Source organism: Ambystoma mexicanum, chromosome 2q, assembly GCF_040938575.1.
Source record: "Ambystoma mexicanum isolate Mex_15411 chromosome 2q, UKY_AmexF1_1, whole genome shotgun sequence".
In the NCBI taxonomy this organism is placed as follows: Eukaryota; Metazoa; Chordata; class Amphibia; order Caudata; family Ambystomatidae; genus Ambystoma; species Ambystoma mexicanum.
Genome location: NC_090924.1, coordinates 375,465,468 through 375,483,264, shown reverse-complemented (window position 1 = coordinate 375,483,264; position 17,797 = coordinate 375,465,468).

The following is a 17,797-nucleotide window of genomic DNA, read 5'->3' as shown; positions in this document are numbered from 1 at the left end:
TGAACAAAGATGATGAAGAGAGAGGTCACATATGTTGGGGACAAGAGATGTCAGATGAAGATAAAGGGCCTCATTGCAACCTTTGCTGAATGAGTTAACGGGTGCCGCTAATGGAGGCGGACCCATTAAACCCATTCCGCAAGATTACGAGGTTACCTGGTGTAAAACCAGGCGTCCTTACCGGGTCCCGCGAGGGGACCAGGGAGCTAACAACGGGCCGGTCGTAATCGGCCCATTGCTGGCTCCCTGCACCCATTCCCATTGAGCCCTATGGGGGCTCAAATGGGAATGGGGAAGGTCCAGGCCCGGGTTCCCTGAAGGAGGAATTACCGGGCCCTCCAAACTTGGAATGGCCTGGTAATAGCCCATTCAGGGAACCCGCACCCGGTTTTGGTGGCAGCCATGCCCTTATTAAGGGCATGGCTACCGCCAAAGTCATAATGAGGCCCAAAGGATCCGCTTATGGGGAAGAAGGCAATATATGTGGGACTGAAGGGTGTTTGTCAATGGACAAGGAAGTAAAATGGTCAGATTTAGGCCTCCCTATATCTAGGGCATCAGATTCTGTGACGTGGCTAAATCGACTTAAAGAGAGAACCCATGGTCTGAAGGGGGACTCGCCACCATATGTGAGCAGACTAAGATCACTACCACGTAGAAGGCAGTGTGGAACTGTTGTTTCGGTTATGGGTAGGTAATTGATGAGTGACGAATGCGAGTTTGGGGTTTCACAGTTTCCTTTGTTGGAAAAGGATTGAACGAGACCACAGTATATAACTTGGCAACACATGGATAAGGATAATTTAAGGTGTAAACTTCTGAGTTTAACTTCTGGTGCTAGGAAATGGATACATGAGCTAGAGAAAATGACAGGATGAAATGCATTAGCTGTAGGGAACATTACGGGTCTCCTGATTGCTATTCTTGGCGAAAGAGCTCATGATGTCTGGTCCAGAGCAGGATATTCTAGTTTTACCACGGTTAACACTGCTCATGATGGAGCATCCTTCAATAATTGCAGAGAAGCTTTCCAGTTTGGAAAGTGCTTAGAGTGCTATATCCGAACACATCAGATATGGGAGCTATAACGACAAAAAAGATGCAAAAGGGGATTGATCCACTTGTTTATATTCCGAATTTCCAAGAGCAATGGGCTTTGGAGACACGTGAGGCTTGGGGGAAATCTATACCTGTGTTCTATCATATATTATGCCTAGGGCTGCCAGACCCGGTACAAAAGCAGCTCAAGAGGTTAGTGGGCATGGAAACCAAGCCATGGTCTAAGATTCAGCTGACCATCATGCATTATTGCAGGCTTTTGCAAGAAAAGAATTGAAAGAAAGATGATACTAGGAAAGGCGAAGAGGCAAAGTTGGTGCAGAAAAAAACTGTCCTAATACACTATTGAAGGGGCAATGCTGACAAGTGGAGATGGATCTTGTTCACAGTAATCAGCAAACATTCCACAAGGGAATAATCAAAGACAGTTTTACCAAGGTAATGATGGATTTGTACCACGAGGAAGAGGAGATTTTTGAGGAAGAAGCTTCCAGAATAATCAGGAAAACTTCCAGAATAATCAGAGTGGGTTCCAGTATATGCAGAATGGTAACCATGGCATGTAGGGAGAACAGGAGACCTCCTGTATGTTGGACATGTGGAATGACAGGGCATATTGCACCTATGTGTGGAAGTCAAGGATTTGTGCGGAACAATCCATTTTCAAGAGGAGGGATGTTAAACCCACCTGCATATTCGCAGCAGAATGGAGATGGGTTTGCTCCAACTCAGATGCAACAGACACAAGTGCGGAGAGTTCAGCAACATTTTCAAACACAAGAGCCATCAATGAATCTGCTGCAAGTCACCTTTGCAAATACAGCAAAGCACAAGCACAGGGGAGTTAATGACTCCTAGAATAGGGGGTGTCACTGTCGATGGAGGGAATCCTTTCACAGGTACGGGAATGAGACTGTACCCGCATTAGGACAGCTCACTGAGAGACTTGATGTGTTCTATACTATCAATAACACCTAATCCTCAAGAGGAACCAAGGGTTGTCGTTAATATAGGAGGCAAATCCTTTTCATTTTTAGTAGACACGGGTGCGACACGCTCATATATACTAGAGGGGACATTTTCAATGTCTGTTAATGCCATGAATACTCAAGGTTTCACAGGAGCTACAAGTAGGGTTCCTTTTACTGATACACTACCAGTCTCTATAGGAGAGTGTGGCGTGTCTGTACATTAAGACAGACGCCTGTCAATATATTGGATTGAGATTTAATGACCAAGTTGAACATGACAATCTTGTTTACTGATGAAGTCATAGGGCCTCATTACACGGTAGGCGGTAGGGATTTAACGTTACTGGTAATGGAATACCGGTAACGTTAAATCCCCATGCAAATTACGACCCGGCTCACCGCTATTAGCGGCACCGCTAAGTACGGTGCCACTAATAGCGGGCATTCCGCGTGCGCGCGACCCTCCATCCCGTAAATAACGCCATGCCGCTAAAAGCACACCATCACAAGCCGAGCGGACATGCCAATAGCGGCATGGTAAAGCCCACCTAATCCCTTACCGCCATGGCGCTAATACCGCCATTGCAAACCACCCGTTAAGAGAACGGAGCAGTGTTCCCACCTGCCACAGGTGGACACAATCAGCACAGGTGGAGGCAATGGAGACTCTGGCAGCACAAAAGGAGCACACCACACCCCTTCCCACACCCCTTCCCACACCAAGATGGTCCCAATACTAGCAGCATAACATTTGCTGGAGGACATGATTGCAGTGCAGCAGCAACAACAACAGGCAGCACAGAGGAGACGCAGGAGGAGGAGGAGGGCAAGACAGGCACAGCAAGCACCACCACGGCACCTAGTCATACCACAGAGGCAGCCACCAATCCCCAGGATCAGAGCCAGTCCATTTAACCTGACCCCTGAGCAGATACACACCCTGTACCGTCTGGACTGGGATACCATCACCAGCATCGTGGACATGATACATGATGACATTGTGAGCCTCATAGACATCAGAACTGCCATTCCCCCTCTACTAAAGGTGGTGGCCGTGCTCCACTTCCTGGCCACAGGCACCTACCAGCGTACAGTGGGGCACAGGCATGGCATCTCACAACCAGTATTCTCATGCACGCTGAATCAGGTACTCGATGCCCTCCTGAGGCATGCAGCTGAACACCTATTCATGCCACGGACTGCCCAGGAGATTGCAAACACCAAAGTTGGCTTCTATGCACTGTCAGGCATCCCAAGTTGCATTGGGGCCATCGACTGTACCCATGTGGAATTGGTGGTCCCACATCACAATGATCACACATTGTTGTGCCCGTTTCCCCGGATCAACCCATGATTCCATGGTCCTGCGGAACTCAACCATCCCTCGCTACATGGAGCGACAAGCCGGACAACGTTTGTGGCTACTTGGTGAGTAGCAGGGCAAGCACATGGCAGTGTGAATGGGGGGGGGGTACATACTCCAACTGGGTGTGATTGGGGGGGGAGATACATACTCCAACTGGGTGTGATTGGGGGGGGAGAGATACATGTATAAGATACACAAATCTCCTACATGCCGTCAAGATAGTCATACAGATTCAGCGCTGCACAACCACAATAATGCAATGTGCCCCTGAATGCATGCAAAGGGATCACCCCTACCCATAGCATTGTACCACGCACCTATAGCACCACTGAAGTGATGCCTCTCAGCATGGCAACATAAATGTTTGAATGGCAGTACACTAGCAGTGTGGTACCAATTCTGCCTGGGCCCAGGGACACGTAAAACCTGGCCTCATCCAGGACATGTCAATTACTTTTGGAGGCATTAATGGGGCATGGTCACTTGCAGGGTCGAACTCAACTTTGCACATTGCAGTCACACAGATCGTCTGCATGCATGCTGTTAATTGTGGACTTCAATCACAATGCAAAGTCAATTTGTGTGATATGAACAGGCCGCTCTTGAGGTGAACAGTAACCAGACCCCATTTGTCCCCCCATACAGGTGATGTCGGCTATCCCCTGAAGATGTGGCTGCTTACCCCTGTACGGAACCCACAGAACAGGCACGAAGAGGACTACAATTGTGCACATACCCGTACCCGAGTTGTGATAGAGCAGACTTTTGGCCATTTGAAGACACGGTTTAGGTGCATTAGCAGGTCTGGTGGCGCTCTCCAGTATGGCCATGAGAAGGTGGCCAAGATCACCATGGCATGTGTCATGCTGCACAATATGTGTATCAGACGGAATGTGCCACTGCCCCCGGACGTAGAAATAGAAGCACCTGATGAGGATGATGATGATGATGAGGACGGATTTGACAGGGATGCAGGTCATGCAAGATGGGATGGCCAGGAGGGACGTGCTGTGAGACAGCATCTGATCAACCAAATATTCTGAGTTACATTTTTTCTTTTTGTGGGAATGGATATGGGCAGTTATGCACTGGTGTCTGTTTGGAAGCGCACAATGGACCCTGTCGCCAATAAAACACACATACACAATGAAGACGTCCAAGCCTGTGTATGGATCAAACACCAGTGTATTGAGAAATGTAAAGTTGTAAAAGTACATGTCCCCAAACAACCCACCACCCTTCCCCCCTCCCCCACAACAGTCCCAAAACACCCTTCCCACCACCCCCCACAACAGTCCAAAAACACCCTTCCTCCCACCCCCCACAACAGTCCAAAAACACCCTTCCCCCCACCCTCCACAACAGTTCAAAAACACCCTTCCCCCACCACCCACAACAGTCCAAAAACACCCTTCTCCCCACCCCCCACAACAGTCCAAAAACACCCTTACCCCACCCCCCACAACAGTTCCTCATGTGTCTGCCACAATGGTTTTGTCCAGCCATACACGCGGAAGCCTGACCATGCACTCCCTATTCGTCATTCCCACCACCAGCATTGGGCGGCTGCCTAGACGTGCACCTGATGGTGCGTGAGGAGCGGCGGAGGGGGCTTGTCTGCCTCGAACTGGCGGATGAGGAAGTGGCTGACTGTCCAGGTGGTGGTGGTGGTGGGAACTGGTGGTCCATTGCGTCCGGTATCCGTGTGAGGACCTCCCTAAGTCGGACAATCTACCCACACAGCCTGTCTGTACAGGCCTCCATCCCCTCCCTGGAGTGCCTTGCTGTCTCCGCAATCTCAGCCCTGAGACGGGCAGCCTCCTCCACATGCTGCCCAACCAGCACAGTTATTTCCTGTTGCCGCTGGCTGATACTGGCCAGGTCGAGTGCAGTGTTGCGTTCTGGTGGTGTTGCTGCTGTGCCCTCGGATGCAACCAGGTCAACAGGTGAAGCCACCGGAGGGCTAGTAAAACCTCCCATGTTGTCCTCGCCAGTGACACTAGACCCAGGTGTCTGCTGTGGTGATGCCTCAGGTGTTCCGGGGGGGTTGGTGTGTGCATCTCCATGTGGAAAGCGGTTGTATCCTCCACATCAGAGAGTGGTGCAGTGGCTGCCGCCTCTCCTGTGGAACTAGCTGCAGCTGAGGGTGGGCCCTCCGTGGCTGGGATCGGTGGTGGTGGGTTCACCTCCGGAGGTGGGGCAGTTGTTGGTGGTGTGGACACTTGCGTCTTGGCAGTGGCGCTCCACCGATGTTTGCCACTCTGCATGTGGACACTTCTACCTTTGGCCCTTGATGTTGTGGGGGTGTCCTCTGTGTCCTGTGCCCTTGATTTCTTACTCACAGGGGGTGCCTGAGATGCAGTGCCAGCATTCTCACTGTCTGTATGTGAGCCTGTCGAGGACAAAGAGGGGGATGGCAATGGTTACGGTTATATGTACTTAATGCAGTATACATCAATAATGCAGTTGTGGGCATTTTGACTTCATTGTTAAGGATGCAGGTGATGTGTCAGTTCAGTGGCTCATCCATGCATGGTTGGGTGTGGCACTTGTCTCTGGTGATATGTGCATGTTTGTGTGTTTGGGTTTGACACTAACATAGTCAGGGTTGAATGCATCTGTGGATGTTTGGCCATTCATGAGATGATTCTGGCCTCACATATGGGGGGACCAGTAGATTCACATTGCATACTTTCATGTGTACACTCACCTCCATCTGAAGTGGTTGCCATGCCATGCTCCATCGTCCCGACTCCCTCTATGGATTCCACTCCAGTGAGGTTGGCACAGGTCTCTTCCCATTCCTTCAATTTAATAGGGGAATCAGATCCACCTGATGTGGCAATGTTGTGGTTTGCTGATAGGATACTTCTAACACGTAGGCGGAGATCATCCCACCGCTTTCTGCATTCAGGCACATTGCGGGTGGTGGTGCCCACAGCACTGACTTTCAAGGCAACATCAGCCCAGATTGCCTTCTTTCTTATTAGTGTCTCCCGACGCATGTCGCTGGCAAAGACCACTGCAGCATTGGCAGCAAGCGTCTGGGTTAGCATCATTAGCTCCTCCGTGGTGAATTTTTCCTTCCTCTGCCGGTCGTTGTTTTTTTTTACAGCCTTAGGCATGTCGAGGGTGTCCCTGTGGATTTCCTATTGCACACTACTCAGAACAGGTCCAGGGGGCAGAGGATGGCAATGGATTGTGTTTTTAAAGATGGGCGCCGTGCTCTTTCCCGTTCCTGTGCGATGACGCTATTTCCGGTTCCGCTATTTAACGGTCACCGCTAATAGCGGTGACCACTGTTTGCAGGTAGCGTGAGGGCGGAGGTGCTATCTGCACTTTCGTGGAAGTCGGTAAGGGACTTTTTGGGGACTTTAGCGGCATGGCGGTGGGGTCATTACCGGCATGGTGCTATGCTCGTGTCCGCGTAGTCGTAATGGTACGCTATTAGTGCCCTCTTGCGAGGGCGGACACGTTGATAGCGCCATGCCGGTAATTTGCGATTTTTACCGCACAACGTGTAATGAGGCCCATAGTGTGTTCGACAACGGGAATGTATCATTTAAATGTAAGCAAATTTGTTATGGCATTTGCAGGAAAGCCATATGAGGAGTGCCATTAGAGCCAGTGGTTTTTCACTATGGGGTATGCATTCTGTTGACATGGCCATCAGGCTTCGTGGGTAGAACTATGAGCATACCTGACAAATTTCTATTCAGACCAAAGATAAATATGGATGAAGAGGAAGGATGAATCTTTCCTTTAGAATTATAAGCAGCCATAGTGCAAGGAGACATGACTTTGCTTGATGGGAATGACCATGAAGGCAGACGATGGAGCACAGTGATTGCCATTGGAGACAGTTCTAGGTAGATTGACGTCACTAATGAGGAGATGTCTCGAGATTATCTATCTGATTATCTAGCGATTTTTGAGATAAGCATTACTTATTGAGTAAGTTCCCCAGAAAATGATGGTAGCACTAAAATGACCAGAATATTACGAGGAAGATATGGTGAAGACACCTGTTTCCTTAAGGACAAAGGTCCCTATGATGTAGGCCTGTTAAAGGGGGCTGGGGAAGTAAAGATTAAATTGAAGCCAGGAGCAATTTCTCTCGAGCACAACGGTATCCCATGTCTCGAGAGGCAGGTGAAGGTTTTTTTAAGGCGATATCTGCTATGATGGAACAGGTTATTTTAGTATCACTGTGCAAGACCGCTATCTATCCTATCAGGAAAGGGAAAGAGGGTTTGTTGCATTTAATTCAAGTTTTAAGACTGATTAACTAGATTGTAGAGGCTGAGTTTCCTCTAGTTCATAATCCAGCAACATTTCTATGTAACATGCCAGTTGAAGCATAATATTTCACTGTGATTGATTTGAAAAATGCATTTTTCTCAATCCCATTGTACAAATGTTCGAAAGACCTGACGTCATTTACATTTAGACAAACCTGTCTGAAAAGTACTCGATTACCACATGGGTACTCTGAGTCCCCATCTATTTTCAACAGAGTCCTACAGATGTACTTGAGCAATATTGATTTAGAAAGTATTTTATTACAGTATGTGGATGACATATTAGTCATTAGCACCACAGAGGAGAAGTGCAGATGCGATTCAGTTCAGTTGATGATTATTCTTGCAAACAAAGGATAAAAAGTGGACAAGGAGAAGTTACAGTACTGTCAGGAGGAAGTGCTGTACATAGGACAGTTAATCTCGCATGAATGAAAGAAGGTTACTCCGGAGAGGGCTGAGGCTATATTAAAGACAGTAAAGCCAGTCACGATAAAACACATGCAGATATTTTTAGGACTATGTAATTATGTAAGAGCATGGGTCTTTGACTATAGTACATACATAAGGCCCTTGTTGCAAGCTCAGAAAAAAGCACAGGTAAATCAGGAAAACATTGTTTGGAATGAGGCAATGGAAGAATAGTTTGACGAACTGAAGAAAGCACATTGTACAGCTCCGTCTAGGGATTCCCAATTATGCAGAGGAATTATTCCTGTTTTTGCACACAAATGACACTGTTATGACAGCTGTACTCACGCAGAGAACTACATTGGGATATAAGCCCCTTGCATATTACAGTGGGATTCTAGACCCAGTAATGAGGGGTCACTTCCTGTGCGAACAATCTTTGGCAGCCACCGCCTTCGCCATTGAGAAGGCTGCCAGCATAGTGTTGGGATGTTCTATGATGTTATTATTTGTTATGCTCAAATGGGCAACTGAATGGACATATCCAGATGAAGATGATTATGTACAAGATACAAAGACAAGAAACAGAGATCATATCAAGCATCACATGATCAGATGTGAAAAACCTAGAGTGAAAGGAGCTGGAATCAGATGGGAAGTAAACAAAAGACTTGACAGTCCAGAAAAGACTGAAGAAAACATCTGACACTGGAAAAACAGAGGACAGATGCAGATTTGGGGATCAGTGTTGTCACCAGATGGATGGGAAAAAGGAGTGGTTATCTGCAGAGCCTGAATGATATATGATCACCCTGAATCAACTGTTTGGAATGCCCAGGTGGGGTGCAACCCATTATGGCCGAAATTTGCTAAACTATTGACTTGGGTAGAAGACAGAGGAGGACCCTAGCAGATAATACCGTTGGAAAAATCAAAGTTGTGCTTCAGAAATAATGGTACAAGAAAAGTCAGAGAGAATGGAAACTGCAGTCGGATCTTTGATGCACCAAAGATGAATCTTGGAACAGCAGTGGTTATGGATCATTATTGGGCTTGCCGATCAAAAGCATATATGAGATTGCCCAAAGAATGGGGAGGAATATGCACACTGGTGAATGTTCATGTTCAAGTGTTGGTGATTCCTAAAAGTGACCTGAATATTGACAGTTTCTTGTAAGCAGATGCTCATCTGAGGAAGAAGAGATCTGTGGAGTTGGTTCATCGAATAACGAGAGAGAATTACTTTTCTGCCAAATCGATAGAAGCCTTTGACTCTATCCCATATGAACACAGAGTATTTAGCCATACGTCATCCGTATTCACGTTAATTTTCATGACGAGAATCCAGGTTGGAGCAAATACTAAATGGTTGCAAATAACCAGATGGGAATTGCTGCAGACAATTAACAATAACATAAAGGGATTTAATGCTATCAGGGAAGAGATGAGGGCCATACGCCTGATGACTCTTCAGAACAGATACGTCTGGGACATGTTCACAGCTATGGATGGAGGTTTTTGTGCAAAAATCAGAGAATCGTGTTGCCCATTCATACCTTCTCACGACAATGAGAATGGCACTTTGACTGAGGCCATAGAAACGCTAACGAAGCTACATGTCCAGATGAAAGATGAAGTAGAAGACATTGCTGATCACAGCTAGTTTGGAGCACTTTTTTCTTGGGTTCCACAATGGATGGCAGACATGATCAAGCTACTTGGAGCCCTGATCATGTCAGTATTGCTAGGATTCTGTGTGATCAAGATAACAATCACACAATGTAAGAAGACAGCAAAGAATGCCATAGGGATGAAGAACATGATCAATGTCGAATCCGGATGGAAGGCCAGAGATCTAACAGATGAAGAGGTCAGAGACTTTGTGAGGCCAGCATCTATGCACCTGAGGGAACAAAGTTTCTGTATCCAAAGAACCATAAGGAGTATGTGGGAAAATTGATTTATTGTAGTCCAAGTGGGCAGTGCATGCTCATGATTTGGAACAAGGATGAACATGTGAAATCAGCTGGATGCCGGAAAGGAGTCATAAAGATATGGATTCCAAACAAAAATTTCTTCAGCAAAGGATGTCTAGATGTGAAGAATGAGGGGACAGTGGTCCATAAATCGCCCAGAGGGGGGGGGGTGTAGAGAAGGAGCTAAGTACCCCCAACTCAATCACTTCGCCCATACTGCCTATCTGCCGGACACCAGAATGCGACGCATGTACAAAGCCCTTTGAATTAAAGATACCAAGGAGAATCCTGAAAGCAAGGTTCCCATTGAGACAACCATACCCGCGTATGAGACAGTATGATGGCTGTCCGAGTGATAGTCCGGAAGAAAGCAGGACAAATTGAAGAACCTAAGAGAAATGATGATATCATTCACATGCAACGCTCACGTATATAGAGAAGAGATGCTGAAACCAGAGGACGCAGATGATTATAAAAGGCATCAAGAGAGTATCGAGATGAATGACATCTTGGGATCAAGATGAAGACACATATGCTACAAAAATAATGAAGATAACAAGCAATTTCACACGTGTAAATATGCAAAGAAACGCAAGTAGATGAAGATTTATTGAGCCCAGCTTTATAGTAAATAGAGTGTGGCATGCGCCAACATGTATATATATATTGGAGTCAGTAGAAGATGGATGTTCCCACTATGTACGATAGCAGAGCTGAGCAAAAGAAGGAAGGCCGCTTTTTCATTTTGTCATAGTCAGAAAAACAATTGAATTACAGGCGAAAACTCAGAAAGGCGAGGTTGGATGAGCCAAGAAGCCAAGGCCTTTTCAGACTGGGATGAGCTGACATTGGATACAAATCGTGTGAAAGAATGAAGCCTCCTCTTCAGAAGGCATGAACGAGAACAAGAATTCATCAGAGGGCTATTGGAAAATAGCATTTTAAATACACTGAAAGCTCAATTTCATGGTCTTTAGTCACGTGGGGAAGAGAAGTCGGACGAGCATGATGGTCACACTTACGCACAAGGGCATGGTGTGCCTTTACTCCCATGAATTCTTCAGTAGCAAGGAACATTTCCAGGGACAAGTTCAAAGTCCTAATTGACAGCAGACCACTGAGATGATGATAGATGTTCATGCTAATTGATGGGAAGCTATGGTTAAGTCTAGCTTATCTGCACCTGGTCGCTCAGCCTGCGTGCTGCTAACGTAGGTTGGGAGGGTACTGACGGAGGTTAGAAAGTAACCAATGATAGGGGACCGTATGATCAATGGTCCTATAGTTGTGTAGCCAATTAGACGTTGTATATTTAGTGACGTTCATAGTGACATGTTTTAGGGAAAGGCTTAGTTGCCCCGCCTGATGTTAAGAAGCCTATCACTTTTTTTCACTGCCCAAACCAGTATGGATCGTATACCTAGATGATCCGTTTAGACCCTATCACATTGACCCATAGGTTTTTAAGTTTATCCACATAGGATGACTTTATTGATACGCAGGTTAATGTCATTAATGATGAATATTTACTATAAAAATGTGATTTTTTACAAATTGCTTTGAGATCGTGATGAGAGACGTCTGCTGATGTCTGTTGTACTCCCTGTTTTATATAATTAATATTAAAACAGTCAACCTTTCACCAACTACCTAAGTGGTTCATCCCTCTGTCTCTGGGGCTTTCGGATTCTTGCTACACTGATTCCGTTCATTCATGTTCATGATTTTCATAATGTACCATTATATACCCCTTCCCTCGCTTTGTGTCCGTACATATTATGTGCAGACGTGTCCATGTTTTCATAATTAACACAAACAGTTCACTCCTTTCCTCCCATCTGCGTTTGATCTCTGTTGCTCACAGATAGGGAAACATCGGTACAGTGTAAGCCTTAAAGGAACAGTGACTGTACGGACAATGCCCTCCCTAATACCCCCATAAAGATTTGATAAGGACTCTTCTCAGATTGGTGCAAGGGGTACCTGAAGAAGCGGTCAGCAATACATGTTTCCTCTTGGCGTCACAATCCGAGTCAGTGCAACAAATTGGCGAAGCAAGCAAACTCCAGACTGCTATTTTCCATGTACCAACTGATCACAAAGTGACGTTATAATGCAAACTAATGTACCCACAGAGTATCACCAACTGAACCCGCCACCCAGTTATGCATACCCTTTTTTATATCTTTCAGGTGGGCTTACTAGCAAAGAACATTTCATTACCTTATTCGTGTGACCTTCCTCACAAACCCCTTATGCGATTAAGAAATGTCTACTTGCACTTCTCCATCTGGAACTCTCGTATGCCTTGCTTTGTGCATGGGCATCTTCCCCTCAAGACTAGCCTCCCTGTCTCCAACTAGTCACATGGCCTATAGCCCTCAGCACATTATGGGCATGGCTGCATCTAATCAGAATGCGTCATAGGCTTCTCTGCTTCATAGCACTGCCTGTTTAGCCTTTCTCATTTGCCTGTGCCAATAAACATGGCATCTCATTGTACCTGCTTTTGTCCGTTTCTAATCCACTCGCCAATGACTGTTCCTAACATTCATGGTGGCAGCTCATGAGGTCCATGTGTCTGTCTGTCTCCCGTCTGTTATTGAGAATTCAAACGACAGTAGTCCCACTTCTTTACATCATTCAATAAGATGTGTGTGTTGAAATGCTGAAACGATCCCTAACTTTTTTGGCTGGAAAGTCAAAGCAATCTTCCTACTCCAAGCCCCATCTCACATTCAGGTGATCCTGCCATCTCAGATCAGGCAGAGCCTCATCTAAAGAAAGTGAAGAAGGCCATCAACTCCCAGGGATAATTCTTTGGTTCCTTCCCATTTACCCCTTCCGAAGGGAAAGCTCCTACAGATGAGCTGCCAAGCCTGGTGTACCAAAGGCTATTTGAACATCCCACTGGGCAAATCAATTAATCTATATTTAATATACAAGAATATACACTGATTATTAGTTACTTAGTAAATGTCTATTTTAGTATCAATTTGGGACCCTTTTCTTTAGGGATTGGTTACTTTTATTCTGAATTACATAATCAATCCAGAAAGGGAATCTGTAGTTGCTGCCGAAAGGAATAATAAAGATGTGTCTGTATTTTCACATTCATTAAAGTGGCTACTGAGGAATCTCAGGAACTCCTAGAGCTGTCTCATACTACATTAACAATGCGGACTAAGAAGGAACATTAAATGCTTTGCTTTCCATTACTATTTTAAAACTCCAGGCTTGTCACTGCAGGTGCCTGTAAAGCTATGGAAGTAATCTAAGGCAATTCTTGTGAGGCCTAGGCTTCCCTGTGAAATCCTATCAAAGCACAGAAAACTAACCAGAAATGCACGCATGTATGTGCAACACATAGGGCAGATAGAATCTTTCACAGTCATATATATAAGTGCTGTGTTATTCTTTGGATGTATTGTCTACATTCATTTCAATCAGAGATGATCAGTGGGAATGTTGTTATATATCCGAGTGTGTGTCTGGAGCTTGCAATTGAATTCACATTAATCCATCCCACTGCACACCATCCTCAACCACACAGCAGGGAAAAAGTGCTGGCATGACTCGAAATGAAGAAATCATGCCAGGTCAAAACTGATTCACACAATCTGGTCAGTTAGTACTCATCAGTGAGTCTTTATTCATGGGTTGGGTATAGGTCAAGGCATTGAGAAGAAGTGAGTGCAACCTAGGACAGAGTTACTTGGAGTTAAACGTGTAAACCCTGCATCCTGCCACATGTTAACTAAAATAAAGAAATATACTAATTCGGTACTAAAAACACTTTAAATGGAGAAATATGGAAATGATGAAGAAACTTAGAGGAGCTGGGAAAAATAAATGTCATTTTCCGTCCATTCCCTGAGAGGGCACACTTTTGTAGAGGAGTAAACATGCATATCGTTGATGGAACCCGCCCCCTAACCTCTGACATATTGGATGACGAACAAGAAGACACTGTGCATGACATCATGTATCATTCCAATACCGTATCGGGTGTATGAGACACGTTATGAACTCACAAAATCGTACTGCATGAACCCTCAAACTAAAGGGGTAGCAGTAGATTTGCAGACACCACTGAATATCAAAGAGCTGTAAAGAAAATATGATGGGTGCAAAATTATGTCATAAGGAGAAAACACAACGATACACTGAAATGATATAAGATTACTTAAAGAATGAAAATATAACTGAAGAAACAATAGTAAGCTTATATACAAGTGATAAACCATAAATACACTGAAGATAAGTAACCAGATGAGTAGTAATTGTAAATATACAGAAACACAATGTAGATGAGTTACATAGAAGCTTGCTGCACTAGAAAATATGACATGAGAAAAGCAGCCAAGGTGAAAAGATGGAAGTCAGCTCCGAATAAGTAAGCAAAATGTTCAAAGGAGAAAGACCAGGGCTTCAAAGTTGATAGACGCTGGAAATACAAATTTGTGTATGAACAAAGAATAACTGTTGGCCAGAGATCGAGGATGCCACAGCAAGAAGTCACTGCAAGGTACAAAGGGAGTGAATGTGGATAAGAAAAATATGGAGGATATATTTCTCTTAGATAAAGTAAATTAGAGAACATTTGTGCATGCCAAGTATTGACAATTAGAGATGTAGAAAGCATGTGTGAGACGGAGAAACCAAGTCTCCAGAGGGCGAAGAGGGTAATGACACCTGACGTAATTGAATCAAATAGTACTAAATGAAAGGCGAGATGGACAAAACCATGGTCTCTCCACACATGGTGCAAAACCAGAAAACAAGGCCTATTCATAAGGGTTACATGGGATTTGAACACATGAAAAAAATCACAAATTCAATTTTAACGTGAATAGAAATCAGGAGTGGCTGCAGAGTGGCAGTCTCTGCAGTGCTTCCTACGTGCTTCCTGGTGACTGTGTGTTTTGCAGTCTTTCTACACTGCCTGCTAAACTGAGGGCGGACTTACCATCAAAAACCATCTTTTCCCGCGGAGCAGCCGCGGAGTGGCTGCAGAGTGGCAGTCTCTGCAGTCTATGGCAGCTAAGGTAGCTAGAGCTACAAAGAGGAAGACTAGCTTCCTTTCGGCCCCGGCCCATGCCAAACAGCGACAGCTGCCTTTTGACTCAGTAAACCTTTCCACCATTCAGTCCGGGGTGAAGGGTCCACGTCTACGAAGTGCCAACAAGGAGATGGCCCATCCGGGGATATGTTCGTCCCCCCGTGGTTGAGAGGCGGATCTTCCAGCAGCGCGGCAGGTGCCCCACACTACTATTGACCTCCGTCACTGCTCGTTGGAAGACTTGGAAGACTCTGAACATTTGGAGCCCCATCGCGACACTCGGTGGCCTGTCCTGCCCGAGCTCCTCACGCCCGCTTACCGCCCCTCGCCGTGTGAGCTGGGTCCAGCGTCGCCCCTCAGAGGAGAGGAAATGCCGCCTACAAACGGTGAGGGGGTGCATGGGGACGGGGGGAGCACTGGGAGACGAGGCGACCTTGAATGGGCTGCACAGTTTGACTTTTCACCTGTTGTGTATGCGGCTCCTGCGATCACATCCCAATCTCTGCCCATATCAGCCGCTACCTCCTCCGTAATGGAGGGACTTTTAGGTCAAGCTGGGGAGGAGGAACCACCCACTTTGCCAAATAGAGCAAACACAAATGGAGGCCCAAACACCATCACAGTGGCCCCAATTCTGCACCACCCTAGCTCAAAGCTGGTCGAGGATCTGAAGGGGGGATTTCACCCCCGTCTGACCAGAGAGAGGGGGGGGGCCGAGCAGAAAGTGTCACCTGAGAAATCGGTGCTGATGGAGCAAATTGAGTCCGATCGGTCTCCAATGTCCCCGAGAAATCCAGCAAAGGGCAGAAATGCAAAACCATTGCATGCTTCTACGAACGCCCTCCATCAAAAGAAAAAGGCAGCACCCGCGCGCAGAAAACGCTGCGCCCATCAGCGACAAAAGCCAGGACTTAAAGCTCAGTTGACTCTACGTCCAAGACCCCCAAAAAAATGGAAAGTGTACAGAAATCCCCCCAAAAGGGGGTCTCTACCTTGTCGGTGACTAGTAACACATTTTTTGCAAATTTCCTAAAAAAGAAACCAACAGTCTCGGAGGAACTCTCGGATGCCGAGATTCTTAACGCAGTGTTAAATCAAACAACTATGCCAAAATGTGGAAGAACCATTGCTGAGGGCCCAGCCTTCTCTCTGGAACCAGCCCGTTTCTTATTCTCCAATATGGTACCCGATGCTAGAGTCAGATGGCATTTTGGCTCACTGCAACCCAGAGCCTCCTCCCTGCCTAGCAAATCTACAAACAGCCGAAACAACAGGGAGGAGGATACTAATTCTTCTCTTCTGAGAGGCTCTGAGACGCCCGAGAAGGTCGCTTCAAATCAAAGACCACAAGTTGGGGGGCCAGCCGTCTCTCACCGTGCACCGATGGCCACACCATCTTTACCTACGATTGTACCAGGGAACATGGGTTTCCAGCGACCTTTGGAAAAAGTCAGAAATGTTCAAAAAGACTCGAAGTGCATGCCGCTCGGCTTGCCCCCATCTGTCCCGGAGCAGCAAATAAAAGAAGTTGTGATTGCTGATTCAACACGGGCCCCTCTTTCCTTGGGGATGTCCGGGTACGCTGATCAGACAAGTTCAGAGGCTTCTCCTCAAATCCTGCGAGTGCAAGAACCCGATACCAGAGAAACCGAAAGGTTGAACGTGGGCTTCGTGGCCTCGGTCCCCTTTAGCCCGGCCCCAAACGGAGTCTCAGTAGGGGCTCAAAACTCAAGCTTTCAGACCACACCTAGTCCTATGAGAACTCGATGTACAAGTGAGCGGCCAAGTAACCCTCCAAAAGATTCCCCGTCAAAGAAGACCGACCTAAGGTTAATTATGTCCAGAGTAACATTGGCCATGGCGCCCTTCTGTAAACTATACGAGTCGCTAAACGACTCATTGAAAGACCACACCTCCATCATAGCTATGATGAACAGTCGCTTGATCTTTCTAGAAGGGTATATAAAAGCGCTCAATAACAAAATGGAAAAACGCTCAATGGACGAGCTGCCTTCATTAGCTCGAGACGGTGTCGAAATTTCCAGAAGCTTGAGCCCAAATAGACCAACACGAACCCCACTATTTGATGCCTCTGCACAGAACCCAAAGGTGAGGCCAACTCCTCTATCCACATAAGCATCAGGGGCAGGTCTCTCTGAGAGAGGCACCACCGGGAAGAAACAAAAGAAGGCAACTGTTACCACAAATGGTGCTATTTGCAACAAAAACATCTCCGTTTTATCAGAGATCGAGCCGACTAATGAAACTAAAGGAAAAGAAAAAACTCCTGTGAACAAAGGACATGGGAGTCTCCAAACTGGGAAAGCAGTAAACTTTACCTCCATTCAATCAAATGGTACCCAAGAGGAGTTCCCCACAAAGAATGCGGGCCCTCGTATCTGGACGGAGAACCACCCTTGCCCAAAAACCATCAGAATTATCTGCTCTGCAGGACAATTCACACAGAAGAAGAGGAGAACCTGTCACAGGCAGTCCAAAAGGAGCCAAGGTGTCAGGCCCCGAAGTGGTCGAAGAGCTACTAAACCTCAGCGTCTATTCGCTATCCGATGATCAGGAAGACAGCAGCCAACCTCAGTCTGGCAATGAGGTGTCTTCACCCTTCCAAACCCTCGAAAACCCATGCAAGAAGC